Source organism: Oncorhynchus clarkii, chromosome 22 (assembly GCF_045791955.1).
Source record: "Oncorhynchus clarkii lewisi isolate Uvic-CL-2024 chromosome 22, UVic_Ocla_1.0, whole genome shotgun sequence".
NCBI lineage: Eukaryota > Metazoa > Chordata > Actinopteri > Salmoniformes > Salmonidae > Oncorhynchus > Oncorhynchus clarkii.
The window spans coordinates 14,854,475-14,869,170 of NC_092168.1; positions in this window are offsets into that span (position 1 = coordinate 14,854,475).

Genomic DNA, 14,696 nt, shown 5'->3' on the forward strand with positions numbered 1-14,696 from the left:
CCAAGCGACTTACAGCTGTAATCGCAGCAAAAGGTGGCGCTACAAAGTATTAACTTAAGGGGGCTGAATAATTTTGCACGCCCAATTTTTCAGTTTTTGATTTGTTAAAAAAGTTTGAAATATCCAATAAATGTCGTTCCACTTCAAGATTGTGTCCCACTTGTTGTTGATTCTTCACAAAAAAATACAGTTTTATATCTTTATGTTTGAAGCCTGAAATGTGGCAAAAGGTCGCAAAGTTCAAGGGGGCCGAATACTTTCGCAAGGCACTGTTTTTTAATTTTTGGGTTACCAGATGCACACAGGCCTTTTTGGGTTACCAGATGCACAACAATCTGCATCCATCGTCATATCTTAAACTGTCCATAAAGCACCTAAGGACGGCCCTGACCGAGAGAGGGCCGTGTATATATATATTTCAAAAAAATAATCTAAACCTGTTTTTTCGCTTTGTGTTGTGGGGTATTGTGTGTAGATTGGTGAGGGGAAAAAATGATTTAATCAATTTTAGAGTAAGGCTGTAATGTAACAAAATGTCAAAAAAGTCTAGGGATCTGAATGCACTGTATATGTATATAGTGCATGCATTATGTGTATGCATTTTCTATGGACTTTTTCAATTAAATACGTGCTTATCATTTCTGTTGTGTTAACAAAGGCTGATTGGTGTGTGCATTGTGCATGGGCCAGAAATGAGTCTTATTATTGATGACTAGTGGACAGTATAAAGCTAGACTTTAAGTCTCTGGTTTCACCTGTTGGCATGCAGGTTGTCTGCTACATTTACCTGATGGCGCCTCCCTATCCCTCCACTGAGACAGACGGGGAGTTTTGGACCCCTCCCAGCTGTACTGAAGGGCCTGAGGAACATGATACCTGTGTTGAGGAACCCCGATGTCTAAGCCACGTCTTAGCCTCTGGATTCCCAGGAGAGTGAAAGGGAGGCATGTTGGTGCCCCCCTCCTCCCTCCCTTGTCCTCCTTATCGTGTTCCAGTCCCATTGTGCTCCCCGGTTACCCACATACCCCGAGCCCCCGTCGCCATCATTGAACCTGGTCAGTTGTTTTCTCTGCTAAATGAGGCCTCTTTAAGATAATGTTTGTTGCGCTGACAAGCAGAACCAAAACACTGTAAAAGAAGCTAGGTTTGACGACCACTTTTAATTGTGTGCCAGAAAAAAAGCATGATTGCAGGTCTTTCGACTGGTTGAGATCATGCTCCTGATATGGTAATTTGCTCAAGTAAAGGATGTGATGAAAGTGGTGGTGTTGATCACAGTAGAAGTCCCTGGAGACCACTGTGCTTGTGGCTTGCTTCACATTATCCATTTACATGCAAAGACGGTTCAGGCAGTGCACATTGTCTTTATTTCAGTAAATGACATGTAGTTTGTGTCAGCAGAAAGTTATTTGATTGGTGTTGAATGACAAAAACGGGTGGCCAGGTTCAATAACTGAATATTTGAAAAATACATCTGTGAAAGCTGATGGATTGCTATCCATACCGTCAGGATCTGTTTGGGAAATATTGGAAACATGTTCATAATTCCATCGTTTTGTGATTACATCGGCATCGAATATGTTATTGGGATTGAACTGCCAAGACTTCGTTGGAAGCATCCATACTGGGATCTGGAATATGAAGAAAGGAAAACATGAATTGTATTGTTAAACTGAATGAATATTTGAAGGACCATACAGAGAACCAGTGGTGTGCGTTGGATTTAGTCATAATGATTGACAGTGATTGAACAGCTCCAGTGCAGAACTTGTTATTTTTTTTGTTGCAAGTGATGTATGTTGGTAGTGCTGAAAATCTAAACAAGCCTTTCCTGTATCACAGCTCGATAAAGATCCCGTTTCAAACCCCAAAGACCACTTTGTCTTGACCTGGCAGCGCGGCTTGAATTGGGTTCTTGTCGTCCAATGTGCTCATTTATTATCTCTTTTTTTTGGGGGGGGGGGCTTTTTCCTCGTTTAAATGTTTCACTTTTTAAATTAACTTGAACCAATGTAAACAATCAGATGCTATTAGACTGAACATGTGTGGTCATTAATGATTTGAACCGGAGTGGTGACATTTGGCTTTCATTTACTGGATGCGGGGGGGGGGGGGGGGGGGTACATGTTGCCATGTGTGGCATGATAAAATCAGCCAGGAAGTGACCTTGAAATATTAGGAATCGTGTTTGGATCTGGGGAGGAACGGCTTCCTTAACTGTACAGCCATCCAGGGCCTGAGCATTAATCTCTTAAATGAGCCGTGTTGTGGAGGAGAAGCAAATACTTGCTCAATGTAGTTTTCTAATTAAAACTGTCCCATTAGGCTGTAATTGGTGCAGCACTATCTGGAGTTATGATGGGGGGGGGGGGGGGCTAGGAGGAGTAACATTGAGGTGGTATCAGGTCTATTCTGTGTTCTACAGAAGTCGCTCCCCAGGACGGGGCAACTCCCCTCAACTCCTGTCTTATTGCACCCTTTTATGTGTGTTTCTAATGAATCCTGGCATAAATTGAACCTGGTAGATGTTTGTGGTAAAGAGTGTTGTCCTGCATCTTCATTACTGATTGATAACAAACATTTACAGAAGTTTCCTATATGAAGGTCATAGACTTCCGCGGAGGCATAACCTAATTCTAAAATGTTTGTATTAAGTGAGACACAGTAAAAACATTTATCCTGTGTATTAAGTGAGACACAGTAAAAATGTTTTTGGAGTGCCAAATATAAGGAAGATCATAAACACTGACAACTGTGGTGCAATACAAATGACTTGCTTAATAACAGGCGAGACCCATCTCAGGAGACAGATTGTTAAGCACAAGTGCACTCCCTATTAAGGTGGATATGTAAATACCCAGGTCATAGGCAACACGACAGGCTATAGAGGGCAGACTGTTTTCAGAGTTCAATTGCTGTTTTTTTAATGTACTGATGTGCTCAGTTTGGACCACCGGCTTGAACCACAAGATGCGAATAAGATATTGGGTTTGGCTGCAGGGAAGTGTTACTCTGGGGACATACTCTTTTCCATGTTTGTCTTTGGAACAACATAGTGGGAAGTCTGTATTAGGAAGGTGCCTATGAAGCAGTGGCAGTCGGTGCCGTTTAAGAATAGGGATGATGTTTCTTTTTTTTTCAAAAATGAGAATGGCCTTATTTCTACTACAGCATATTGGATGACCGGCATTCATATTCCATTCACCCAGCTCAATGTAACAGCGATAGGTTATAAAACATTTTCCCTGTACCCGTCATGAAGTTACTACAACCTAGCCTATGAATGAAAGTTTACATCGTAGGTGCGCAGGTCAAGAGAAAAAATTTGAGTAATCAAGGTGACAGACAGTGACACATTCCATACTGCCTTCCACACTCTTGCCTGCATCTAGCTGATCTAGGGTGTAGTCATTAGTCAAACAGTTGCAAACGAGAGTTTCTATTGGACAAGTTCAGGTTTGTTTATCCCTGTTTTGGTTCCATATGCTTCCGTTCAACCCCCTAAGGTTGATGTCTGCGCCCCCGCAGAAATGTAATTAGCATAATAACAAAAATCCCCATCAAAATCTGTCAGTTTAAGCTAGAGATACTGTATCTGTTTTTGTTTTTTTTGCATTGGATGTGTCTCAATCCACCGCATTTGTCTATGTCGCACTTCCGCATCTGCGGTGAAAGGTGCTAGAGCGATGTTGGTCAGACCATGAGGCATCCCGGAAGTCAGTCTTCTCACAAAATTGTCTGGAGTGTCCGAATGGTCGAGACTCATGAACACAATGGTGTTCTCTGTTTTGCCGTACTACCCCCACAAGCGTCTTGGGACTCGTCTACAGTCGATACAGCTGATCTGACAACTTCTGTCTATAGAGTCCGAACAGTTTGTGCCACACACTAACATGACCCCTCTGTGGAAAGGGGAGACTCTCACGAACATATATATATATATATGTATGTATGTATGATCTTTCTTATAGAACAGAGACTTCAGAAGAAACTTCCTTTAGATTTTTTTGTGGGGGACAATCTGTGGTTCCATGTAGTGAATATGTTATTCAATGTGTTTGTATGGGCTAATAGCAGTAAGGCAAAATCAAAATGTTCCTAAAATGTTTTGCTACTTAAAGGGGTCTTAAAATTCTAAAACAATTCCCTCTCCTGGCTTTGACGGGGCTTAGATGTTTTTCAACAGAATCAGCTGAATGAATACACTCCTGAGCTCACCCACACAGTTCACTTTCATAACAGCCACTCTTGCTGCGGATGATTCCCTGATCCACCTCTACGCAGACGACACCGTTCTGTATACATCTGGCCCTTCTTTGGACACTGTGTTAACAAACCTCCAGACGAGCTTCAGTGCCATACAACACTCCTTCCGTGGCCTCCAACTGCTCTTAAACGCTAGTAAAACCAAATGCATGCTTTTCAACCGTTCGCTGCCCGCACCCGCCCGACTAGCATCACTACTCTGGTTCTGACTTACGTGGGCAATTTACAGATGGACAATGTACAGCTGCAGCGATCGGTTAGCTGCTCAGATAGCCGATGTTTAAAGATAGTGAGGGAAATATAAGTCTCCAGCTTCAGCGATTTTTGTCATTCGTTCCAGTCACTGGCAGCAGAGAACTGGAAGGAAAGGTGGCCAAAGTAGGTGGTGGCTTTGGGGATGACCAGTGAGATATACCTGCCGGAGCGCGTGCTATGGGTGGGTGTTGTTATCGTGACCAGTGAGCTGAGATAAGGCGGAGCTTTACCTAGCATAGACTTCTAGATGACCTGGAGCCAGTGGGTCTGGCGACGAATATGTAGCGAGGGCCAGCCGACTAAAGCATACAGGTCGCAGTGGTGGGTGGTACATGGGGCTTTGGTAACAAAACGTATGGCACTGTGATAGACTGCATCCAGTTTGCTGAGTAGAGTATTGGAAGCCATTTTGTAGATGATGTCGCCGAAGTAGGATAGTCAGTTTTACTAGGGTAAGTTTGGCGGCGTGAGTGAAGGAGGCTTTGTTGCGAAATAGAAAGCTGATTCTAGATTTGATTTTGGATTGGAGATGTTTAATATGAGTCAACAATAATATGCCCCACCAACATTAAAGGGAAAGGGGGATACCTAGTCAGTTGTCCAACTGACTGTATTCAACTGAAATGTGTCTTCCACATTTAACCCAACCCCCCTGAATCAGAGAGGTGCGGGGTGCTGTCTAAATCGACATCCACGTCTTACTTTAAAACCCTCATGCCATTACTTTGAATGGTTTGGGATGTTTGGGACCATCACGTGACGTCCTGGCGACTGGTAAAACAAATGTCTTGAAAACGTCTTACAAAAATCCTAACATGGTCCTCACCCTTCTGGAAAACCACATGAATTTCACATAATCTTATGTGAAGTTAATGTGACAACGTGTAAAGCAACATGTGACAACATGAAACTAAACGTGACATGTGAGCACGTGTGACAATATGGTCTCATGTGAAATAAATGTGACACGCGGGGATGCACATTTCATTGTGTAATAACAGGAAACCTCTTGTGAAGTGTTTTAAGAGGTTTCAAATGTGAAATTTGTGTTGCGCATGATGATTTTTTTTTGTGAAATTTCACTTGCGCATGATTTCACATGTGAAATGTGATGTGTTCCAAAAACATGTGAAATGTCAAGATGTGTTCTAAATGCACGTTTTTACACTATTTCACATGAAATGTCACACGTGAAGTGTACTAAAAACACATTGTCACGTGGGAAATTGTGTTTTTCCATGCGATATGTGGTTTTTCTGTAAGGGGGATGCCAGCAACCTGAATTTCTTCACTGCTAACATGCTGACCAGACCGCTCGCTATGTGCGTCTGCCATCGCGTGCATGTTGACTTTGTCCACCCACACTAGACAGGATCAGGACATGCAGGTTCAAATATAAACATGAACTCTGAACCAACTATATTAATTTGGGGACAGGTCAAAAAGCATTAAACATTTATGGCAATTTAGCTACCTAGCTTGCTGTTGCTCGCTAATATGTCCTGGGATATTAACATTGGGTTGTTATTTTACCTGAAATGCACAAGGTCCTCTACTCTGACAGTTAATCCACAGATAAAAGGGTAAACAGCGTTAGTTTCTAGTAATCTTTTCTCCTTCAGGCTTCTTAATGTGCCTGCTATAGGCCTAAAAAGTTACGTTACTGATTACAATTTTGTACAGGTAACTAGTAACTAACAGATTACATTTAGAAAGTAACCTACCCAACCCTGGATATATGAGAACAGCAGTGTGATTCACATCAGTGCACTATGTAGATAATAAGTGATATCCGTAACGCCGTAGACAACACCACTGCTGTCATCCTTACCTCCAAGCATTTATTCAAATTGGATAATCTTGGATGCCGACAGCAGTCGCACCGTTGGAAGACAAAGCTTTGACTCTAGCCTACAAAAGCCTATTCCTGCTCTTTTCCCGCGATCCACATTTGGTGTGTCATCATAGTGGCCTCTGACTTGGGGTCAGACTCGCTCAGGTGGAACAAACTTAAACTTGCGTCTTTTTTCAATGCTGATTTGAATGTCATTGAGAACAGAAGTGTCAAATATTTTTTTTCCACAAACATCCTTTCTGAATTGAAAAGTAATTGTTCAAAAGTATCTGTAATCCGATTACAACATTTTTGCTGGTAAAGTAACAGATTACGTTACACATTTTTTTTGTAATCCCTTACATGTAACGGATTACATCTAATCCGTTACTCCCCAACCCTGTTGGCAATATACAGTACCAGTAAAAACTTTGGACACACCTACTCATTCAACGGTTTTTCTTTATTTTTACTATTTTCTACATTGTAGAATAATAGTGAAGACATCAAAACTATAAAATAACATGTATGGAATCATGTAGTAACCAAAAAGGTGTTAAACAAATCCAAATATATTTTATATTCTTCAAAGTTGCCACCCTCTGCCTTGATGACAACTTTGCACACTATTGGCATTCTCTCAACCAGCTTCATGAGGAATGCTTTTCCAGCAGTCTTGAAGGAGTTCCCACAAATGCTGAGCACTTGTTGGCTGCTTTTTCTTCACCCTGCAGTACAACTCATCCCAAACCATCTCAATTGGGTTGTGTTTGGGTGATTGTAGAGGCCAGGTCATCTGATGCAGCACTCCATCATTCTCATTGGTCAAATAGCCCTTATACAGCCTGGAGGAGTGTTTTGGATCATTGTCCTGTTGAAAAACAAATGATAGTCCCAAGTGAAAGCCAGATGGGATGGCATATCGCTGCAGAATGCTGTGGTAGCCATGCTGGTTAAGTGTGCCTTGAATTCTAAATAAATCACAGACAGTGTCACCAGCAAAGCACCATCACACCTCCTCCTCTATGCTTCACGGTGGGAACCACACATGCAGAGATCATTTGTTCACCTAATAAAGACACGGCGGTTGGAACCAAAAATCAAAAATTTGGACTCGGACCAAAGGACAAATTTCCACCAGTCTAATGTCCAGTGCTCGTGTTTCTTGGCCCAACCAAGTCACTTATTCTTTGTGGTTTCTTTGCAGCAATTCAATCACGAAGGCCTGATTCACACAGTCTCTGAACAGTTTGTGTTGAGATGTGTCTGTTACTTGAACTCAGTGAAGGATTTATTTGGGCTGCAATCTGAGGTGCAGTTAACACTGATGAATTTATCCTCATGAGAGACAGTTTCATCAAAGCACTTGATGCTTTTTGCGACTGCACTTGAAGAAAGTTTCATAGTTCTTGAAATGTTCCACATTGACTGACCCTCATGTCTTAAAGTAATGATGGACTGTTGTTTCACTTTGTTTATTTGACCTGTTCTTGCCATAATATGGACTTGGTCTCTTACCAAATAGGGCTGTCTTCTGTATACCACCCCTACCTTGTCACAACACAACTGATTGGCTCAAACGCATTAAGAACAAAATAAATTCCCCAAATTAACTTTTAACAACACCTGTTAATTGAAATGCATTCCTGGTGATTCCCTCATGATGCTGGTTGAGAGAATGCTGAGAGTGCAAGGCTGTCAAGGCAAAAGGTGGCTACTTTGAAGTATCTCAAATATAAAATATGTTTTGATTTATTTAACACTTTTTTGGTTACTACATGATTCCATATGTGTTATTTTGTAGTTTTGATGTCTTCACTATTATTCTACAATGTACAAAATGGTAAAAATAGAGAGAAGCCCTTGAATGAGTAGGTGTGTCCAAACTTTGGCTATACGTACAGTACCAGTCAAATCTCCATTATGCCCACAAACCTGATGGCGCAGCAGGAAGGTTGACTGACAAGTAATCAGCATACAGCAGTATACAGTTCTTTAACATTATCACCTAAATTTAGCTGTTAAAGTACAGTAACTTGTTGTAGATTTATTGTAGTTGTGTAGTTTCAGGTTATTACATGAAGCTTCACGTTATCGCATGTTATCACATTAACCTCACATAAAATCACGTGTTCACGTGATATTCATGTGTTTTTTTTTCTAAACCCCTGTTACTTTCCCCTGGTTTTATTCAGATGAGATGCCATTCCATTCTGTATGCCACTCACAATAAGATCGAAGTGGGAACACTCCCTGTCTGAAACGTTCTGAAGCTCCCAGTGAATTTTCGAGCTGAACCCCAGCTTAGTAAGTAAATAGGAATGTTGCCTATGCTGCGAGAAGACGCTGACATTTGCCAGATGCTCTGTTCTAATTAGGGCCAAGTATTCCCTCTTGCGTGGCGTGGGTGAGAAACCATATCAGACCTGCCTCGAGTGAAACGTCAGTGTTTGGACTCCCAACACTTGAACATAACAAACACTGCTTTATTATTGGCTTTGTAAACCAGAAGTGTTATTCTAGAGAAGCAATGTGTCATTTCGTTGTTCATAGACATGTGAATGGTCATACCATCCTCCTACACTTTAGCTGGCTCTCCTAGGTCTTTAATACTTTCAGAGCTCTATATTTGGAGCCGTTAGAGACGACCACCTTGTAGGATTTCAGTTGCAGTAGCAGCTCATCCACTTGCTCTTTGTGTGTGTGTGTGAGTGGGCTGGGTCTGTATCCTGGTGGGCCCAGAGCTCCAGAATATGGAGACCAGTTCTGGCAGGAGGCTCCGTTGGAGGCATTAGCGGTGTCTTTTCTCCAGGATGCCTCCCGCTGAAAGGTGCAGCCAGACTCTGTAGAGGAGGACTGTTATTAAGGATCCATTGGCTTTTTTAAGAGCCACACAGGCTGCGGTTTCCGCCTGCCTCACTGCCGTGCCTTTTGTGTGTGTCACAAATACAGCAGCACATAGTGTGGAGGAGAAGCAAAACACCATTAGTCCACAGCGGAGATGAACTTGTCCTACTCAGGCCTCCATCTCTCCGGTGCGCAATCATGTATTTTTCTTACCTCGTCTGCAGGTGTTCACATGTCCAAGTCGTTTTACCATGAAGATTAGTGGCCATGTCAACTGGAATGACATTTTCCTAAACGATCAATACAAACAAATATTTAGATTCTCCTAGAAGTCTGAATTTGTTGGAGATTGACCTGGAGCCCTGTTGTAAGGAAACAGTATATAGAGCAGGAAGTGAAAGGAGAAGCAGGAAGTGAAAGGAGACCTCTGAGCTGTAGCCACCCACAGATCCCCTTCCTCCCCCTCCCTGCCTGGTTCTCCTGGGCTGCAGCATGGGGCTGTTGCCTGGCTCCTGTCCAGTTTCCAGCACTGTGATGGGGAGGGTCATGGAGTGCCTGACCTGGTCTCTGCATGTTGGATGTTGTTATTATTAGTGCTCCATGCCCCCCGGCTGGCGGTCCCCATTGCAGGGGGTAGCGGTGGGCTCTGGAGAGACTCTGGACCTGGGGAACAGCTGTGCGGGTTAGAGGCTGCAGGGGCCCCGAGCACTCCTGGCTCCCCTGGGGCCTCTGCACGGACCAGGTAGGAGGTACAGCTCTGCACTGCTATTTATACACTCTCAGTCCCACTGCACATACTCATCCTCACACCACAGCAGGCCAGGGCCAGAGGCTGGGCCAATGCCAGCTTAACAGCAACACCTCACACCCAGCCCACTCTGTTGGGAAGTTGAATTATGAGTATTCACTTTTCTGTTTTAGGAGGATGTATGATAGACTCATTTGCACACATGACAACTGCTCTTGACATGTAATTAGGGATGAACTTGATTCATTATTTTATAATCCTGAAAATTGACACATTATTTAGGCTGAGACTATCATGACCCTCAGACTTTTTCATTCGCATAAAAGCCACTGGTTTTTGAAACAGACAGTACACAGGTCATACGATCACAAATGACTTCTAATCCGAGAACAGTCAATGTCCTTAAATTACAGTGGGCATATTCAATGGAGACCACCTTACTATCTTGATTCGGTCTATTCCTGGCAGATCTCGAGGGGGCCTTCTCAACTGTGTAAATAGCTCTGGAAATTACGCATGCCCTTTGACTGTGTGTGTAATTATGAGCCTCTTGCAGTATTTTGCTTGGCAGCCTGAGAGGTTAACCCCTGAGGGCTGGAGACCTGGGGCTCCCTGTCTGACTGGCAGCGGTCTCCTCAAAGCCCGGCTTGTTCCCCTGCTAGCCAGGCTGCCTAGGCATCTCTAAGCACGGTTGATCCTCTGGTGGCTGGACCCTGGGGAAGGGTGGAGGGGTGGAGAAGGCTGTCACATCCAGCCACAGCAGAGGCTCCGCTGGCTGGGGGAGGGCTGCAGCATTACAGGCCCACAGACAGACACCGTGCCTGGGTCCCTGGGAGCCCATTGCATTGCTACATGGGTCAACAATGCTTGTCCCATTATCGTCTCCATGCGAGTGATCCGTACCACCACTCAGCCTATAATAGGGCAAGCTCTCACCTTATCTGCGCCATAATTAGACTGTATCCATTGCATGTGTGGTTGGTGATAATGTGCTGTAATCTTTGATGGGTGTTTTATGTTCCTATTCTGGGCTCACTATTCTGAGGTGTTATGAACATCAGCTCATGATTTTAATCATTACCATCTGATGAGGTTACATAGCTACTTATTTAAATGAGCGTGTGTACATTACTGAGCTGAAAATAATAGCGCATGTTTTCAATTGAAATGAGCCTTCTCAGTGCATACACATCCAAATAGTACAGTGTATTTATACATCCAATAATTACAACCTTTTGTTACCCTGTCACACAACGGCCAAAATACATTTCCTTTAGGTTAGTATTGTGTAAGAGCGCGTCGGATTTTGTCCTCCTTCATCTGAGAAGAATGTGGGGTCATGTAAGTAACGTGAAGAGTAGAAGGTGCAGTCTGGCCTGTCTGACGTGATTGACGATGTAGCCGCATGAAATGGCCTGTGAAGATGCAGCCTCTTTTCGGAGTCACAGCAGAGACTGTAGAAAGGGAACATGTGCGGTTTCTTCTCTGGCTTCCCACATTGTTCTCCAAGGCTCCCCTCCCACGGGCCACGCCGTTCTCTAAAACCCCAGACAAAAGTACACTGAGGGGGGGGGGGGGGGGGGGGGGGGAGTAGGCGCTCAGACAATCTCTTGTGAGAATAGCCCTTTATGTAATGCTGCCAAGTGGTGTAAATTTTCCTCTGCTTTGATTGACAGAATAAAATCGTTACTGAATATTGTGTCAAGCTGGGCCTGAGACTGGAATATCAGTGGCTTGGGCATTCATGTCTGTGGTGTTAGCCTATGGAACACACAGGGACATTTACCTCTGGATCTCTCCTCCTCCTCTACCTCTGTTATGTAGGTGTTGGTGAGGAGAAGGCAGTGTGTGGCTGTGGTCCGTGTCCTCAGCAGCAGCGTGGCCAGGGCTGGGGATGGATTGGGGACATGGGATCCGTCCGCCCCGTCTGTCTCAGGGCTCTGTGCTGGGGAGGATCAGCAGCTGTGTAATCAGTGCCTGGCGCTGACCCTACCTGAGCGGAAGGGCTTCTCTGCCCTCCGTCATGTCCTCCTGTCACACACCGCGAGGAGAGCGGGCCCCTGATGAACTGGTCACGTGCAACCTCTGAGGAGCTTTGTCCTGGTGCTTGATTTACTGAGGCTACAGGTGCCAGTGGGCCTGAAATCAGAGGGTCTAGAAACGCCCCAGCAACTAGCCTGCTCTTGTTATTTTCCTCAATCACTGACGTACAGTGTCGTCATTGGTATACAGATTCACAGCCTAGTGACTGTAATTCACAATTCCAGGGACTCAAATTCTAGCGCTTGTATATTCAGTATAAAAATTGCTATTCTATATTTGTCATGGAAATGTTCACCATATCCCCATATTCCCTTCTCTGTGTTTCTATTCGTAGACATACTCGGTGAATAAACCCGCTGTTGACAGAAGACGACAAAAGAGCCAACTGGATGTGGTTGAATGCGGCTCCTCATGCTGTCCCTGCTGAGAACACTAAGCTCCATATTTGCACTCGTCTTGGTGGAGGATAAAAGCCTCTCCAGCCCAGGCTGGGAGTGGAGCTCCCCGTCGCTGCTCTCTCTGAGGCTGATTGGTGTGGTGATGAGCGAACGAGCGGCGTGAGCCCGGGCCAGGGGAGCCCCCACACTCTGAAAAAGGTTAAGCTGCCGGTCAGGGAGGAGATCTGCTCTGTGTTCAGGATGTTGAGTGGTGCGCTGGTGTGCTGTTAAGCCGTATGAGGCCTCGGCGGGCTCCACTCGGGCCCTGATTGGGCTTGTAAGATCACAGGCCTTCTCTCTGCCCTCCCTCAGGGCTTCTCGCCCCACATCCTCCCTGCTGATTATCACCACTGCCAGCACTGCCTCTCGTTCTCCAGCTGCTGTTCCCACTGCCTCTGGTGCTCGGGCTAATTTAAACAAGCCGCGTGGAGGGAGAGCACTTTCTCACACGGCCCAAAGAGCATTACACACTACGTTACACAGCTCCTCTCAGAGAGGCCAGACGGACACAGCCTAAGACCACTGCCCTTCCTGCTGCTGTTCACTACAGAGCTGGTTCACATAAATGGGTTGTTTTGTAATTGATATAATTAACAGGTCATGGTGATACTTTCCCTGGTAGAGTCTCCCGAGGTCCATTCAGACAATGTCCTGAGCTGTCGTAGAACAAGGTCGTCATCTTTCACTGCTAGAGAAATGCAGACTTAGAGGAACTAGAGGATCTTCAACATGTGGTCTGTGCAGGTGTTTCCTCCAGAGGGTCTGGGTATCAGTTCCTCCAGTGTTGTTAGAGTGTTGTTAGAGTGTTGTTAGAGTGTTGTTAGAGTGTTGTTAGAGTGTTGTTAGAGCGTTGTTAGAGCGTTGTTAGAGCGTTGTTAGAGCGTTGTTAGAGCAGTGGTGGCGTACCCACCCAGTCTCAAAGGTGAATGGATATCCACAGTGTCCTCAAAGGCCAACTTAATCAACAACCGTAATAGTTGCTCTCCCCGTCTACACATTGTCAACCATATCAAGCGAAACAATTTGGTGTGTGCAGTGCAATATTCAAGACATTCCACATGCCCAAAGAAGCAATGTAGGAGAGTGTCAAAGTCATTTTGAAGGTGTTTTGTATTGCTGTATTTAACATGTTTGGTATTAAATATTGTAATTCTGTTGCATTTCAAGTTTCAATGTTGATGTTTACAATGTTATTTAATACAGATAAAGTTATTTGTGTGGGGGGGGTAAATATATATTCTACACTGTGAGGGATGGAAGCATCCGAGTAATTGCCGTGTGGGAACTTGACAAATTATGTTAAGTGTCTAAATGTGGATCGAAATGAATCTTTTTTTCTTTCCTACATACATTATTTGTAGCAAATCAGTTTGGGAAAAGGTGCATGACATAAATGTGTATCAATACTGAACAAAAATATAAATGCAACATGCAACAATGTTTTAGATTTGGCTGAGTTACAGTTCATATAAGTAAATCAGTCAATTGAAATAAATTCATTAGGCCCTAATCTTTCACATGACTGGGTAGGGGTGCAGCCATGGGTGGGCCTGAGAGGGCATAGGCCCAACCACTGGGGAACCAGGCCCAGCCAATCAGAATTTGTTTTTCCCCACAAAAGGGCTTCATTACAGACATAAATACTCCTCAGCACCCCGCCCTTCCCCTCTGGCAATTACGCAGGTGAAGAAGCTGGATGTGGAGGTTCTGGTCTGTGGTTGTGAGGCAGGTTGGACGAACTGCCAAATTCACAAAAACGACATTGGAGATGGCTTATGGTAGAGAAATTAACATTCAATTACCTGGGAAAAGCTCTGGTGGACATTCCTGCAGTCAGCATGCCAGTTGCACGCTCTCTCAAAACTTGAGACATCTGTGTTGTGTGACAAAGCTGCACATTTTAGAGTTGCCTTTTATTGTGTCCAGCACAAGGTGCACCTGTGTAATGATCATGTTGTTTAATCGGCTTCTTGATATGCCACACCTGTCAGGTGGATGGATTATCTTGACAAAGGATAAAATGCTTACTAATAGGGATGTAAACAAATTTGTGCACATACATTTCTGGGATATTTTATTTTATCTCATGAAACATGGGACACAGTACATGTTGCATTTATATTTTTGTGTACAGTACCAGTCAACTTTGGACACACCTACTCATTCAAGGGTCTTAACATCAAAACTATGAAATAACACATGGAATCATGTATTAAACAAAAAAGTGTTAAACAAATCCAAATATATTTTATATTCTTCAAAGTAG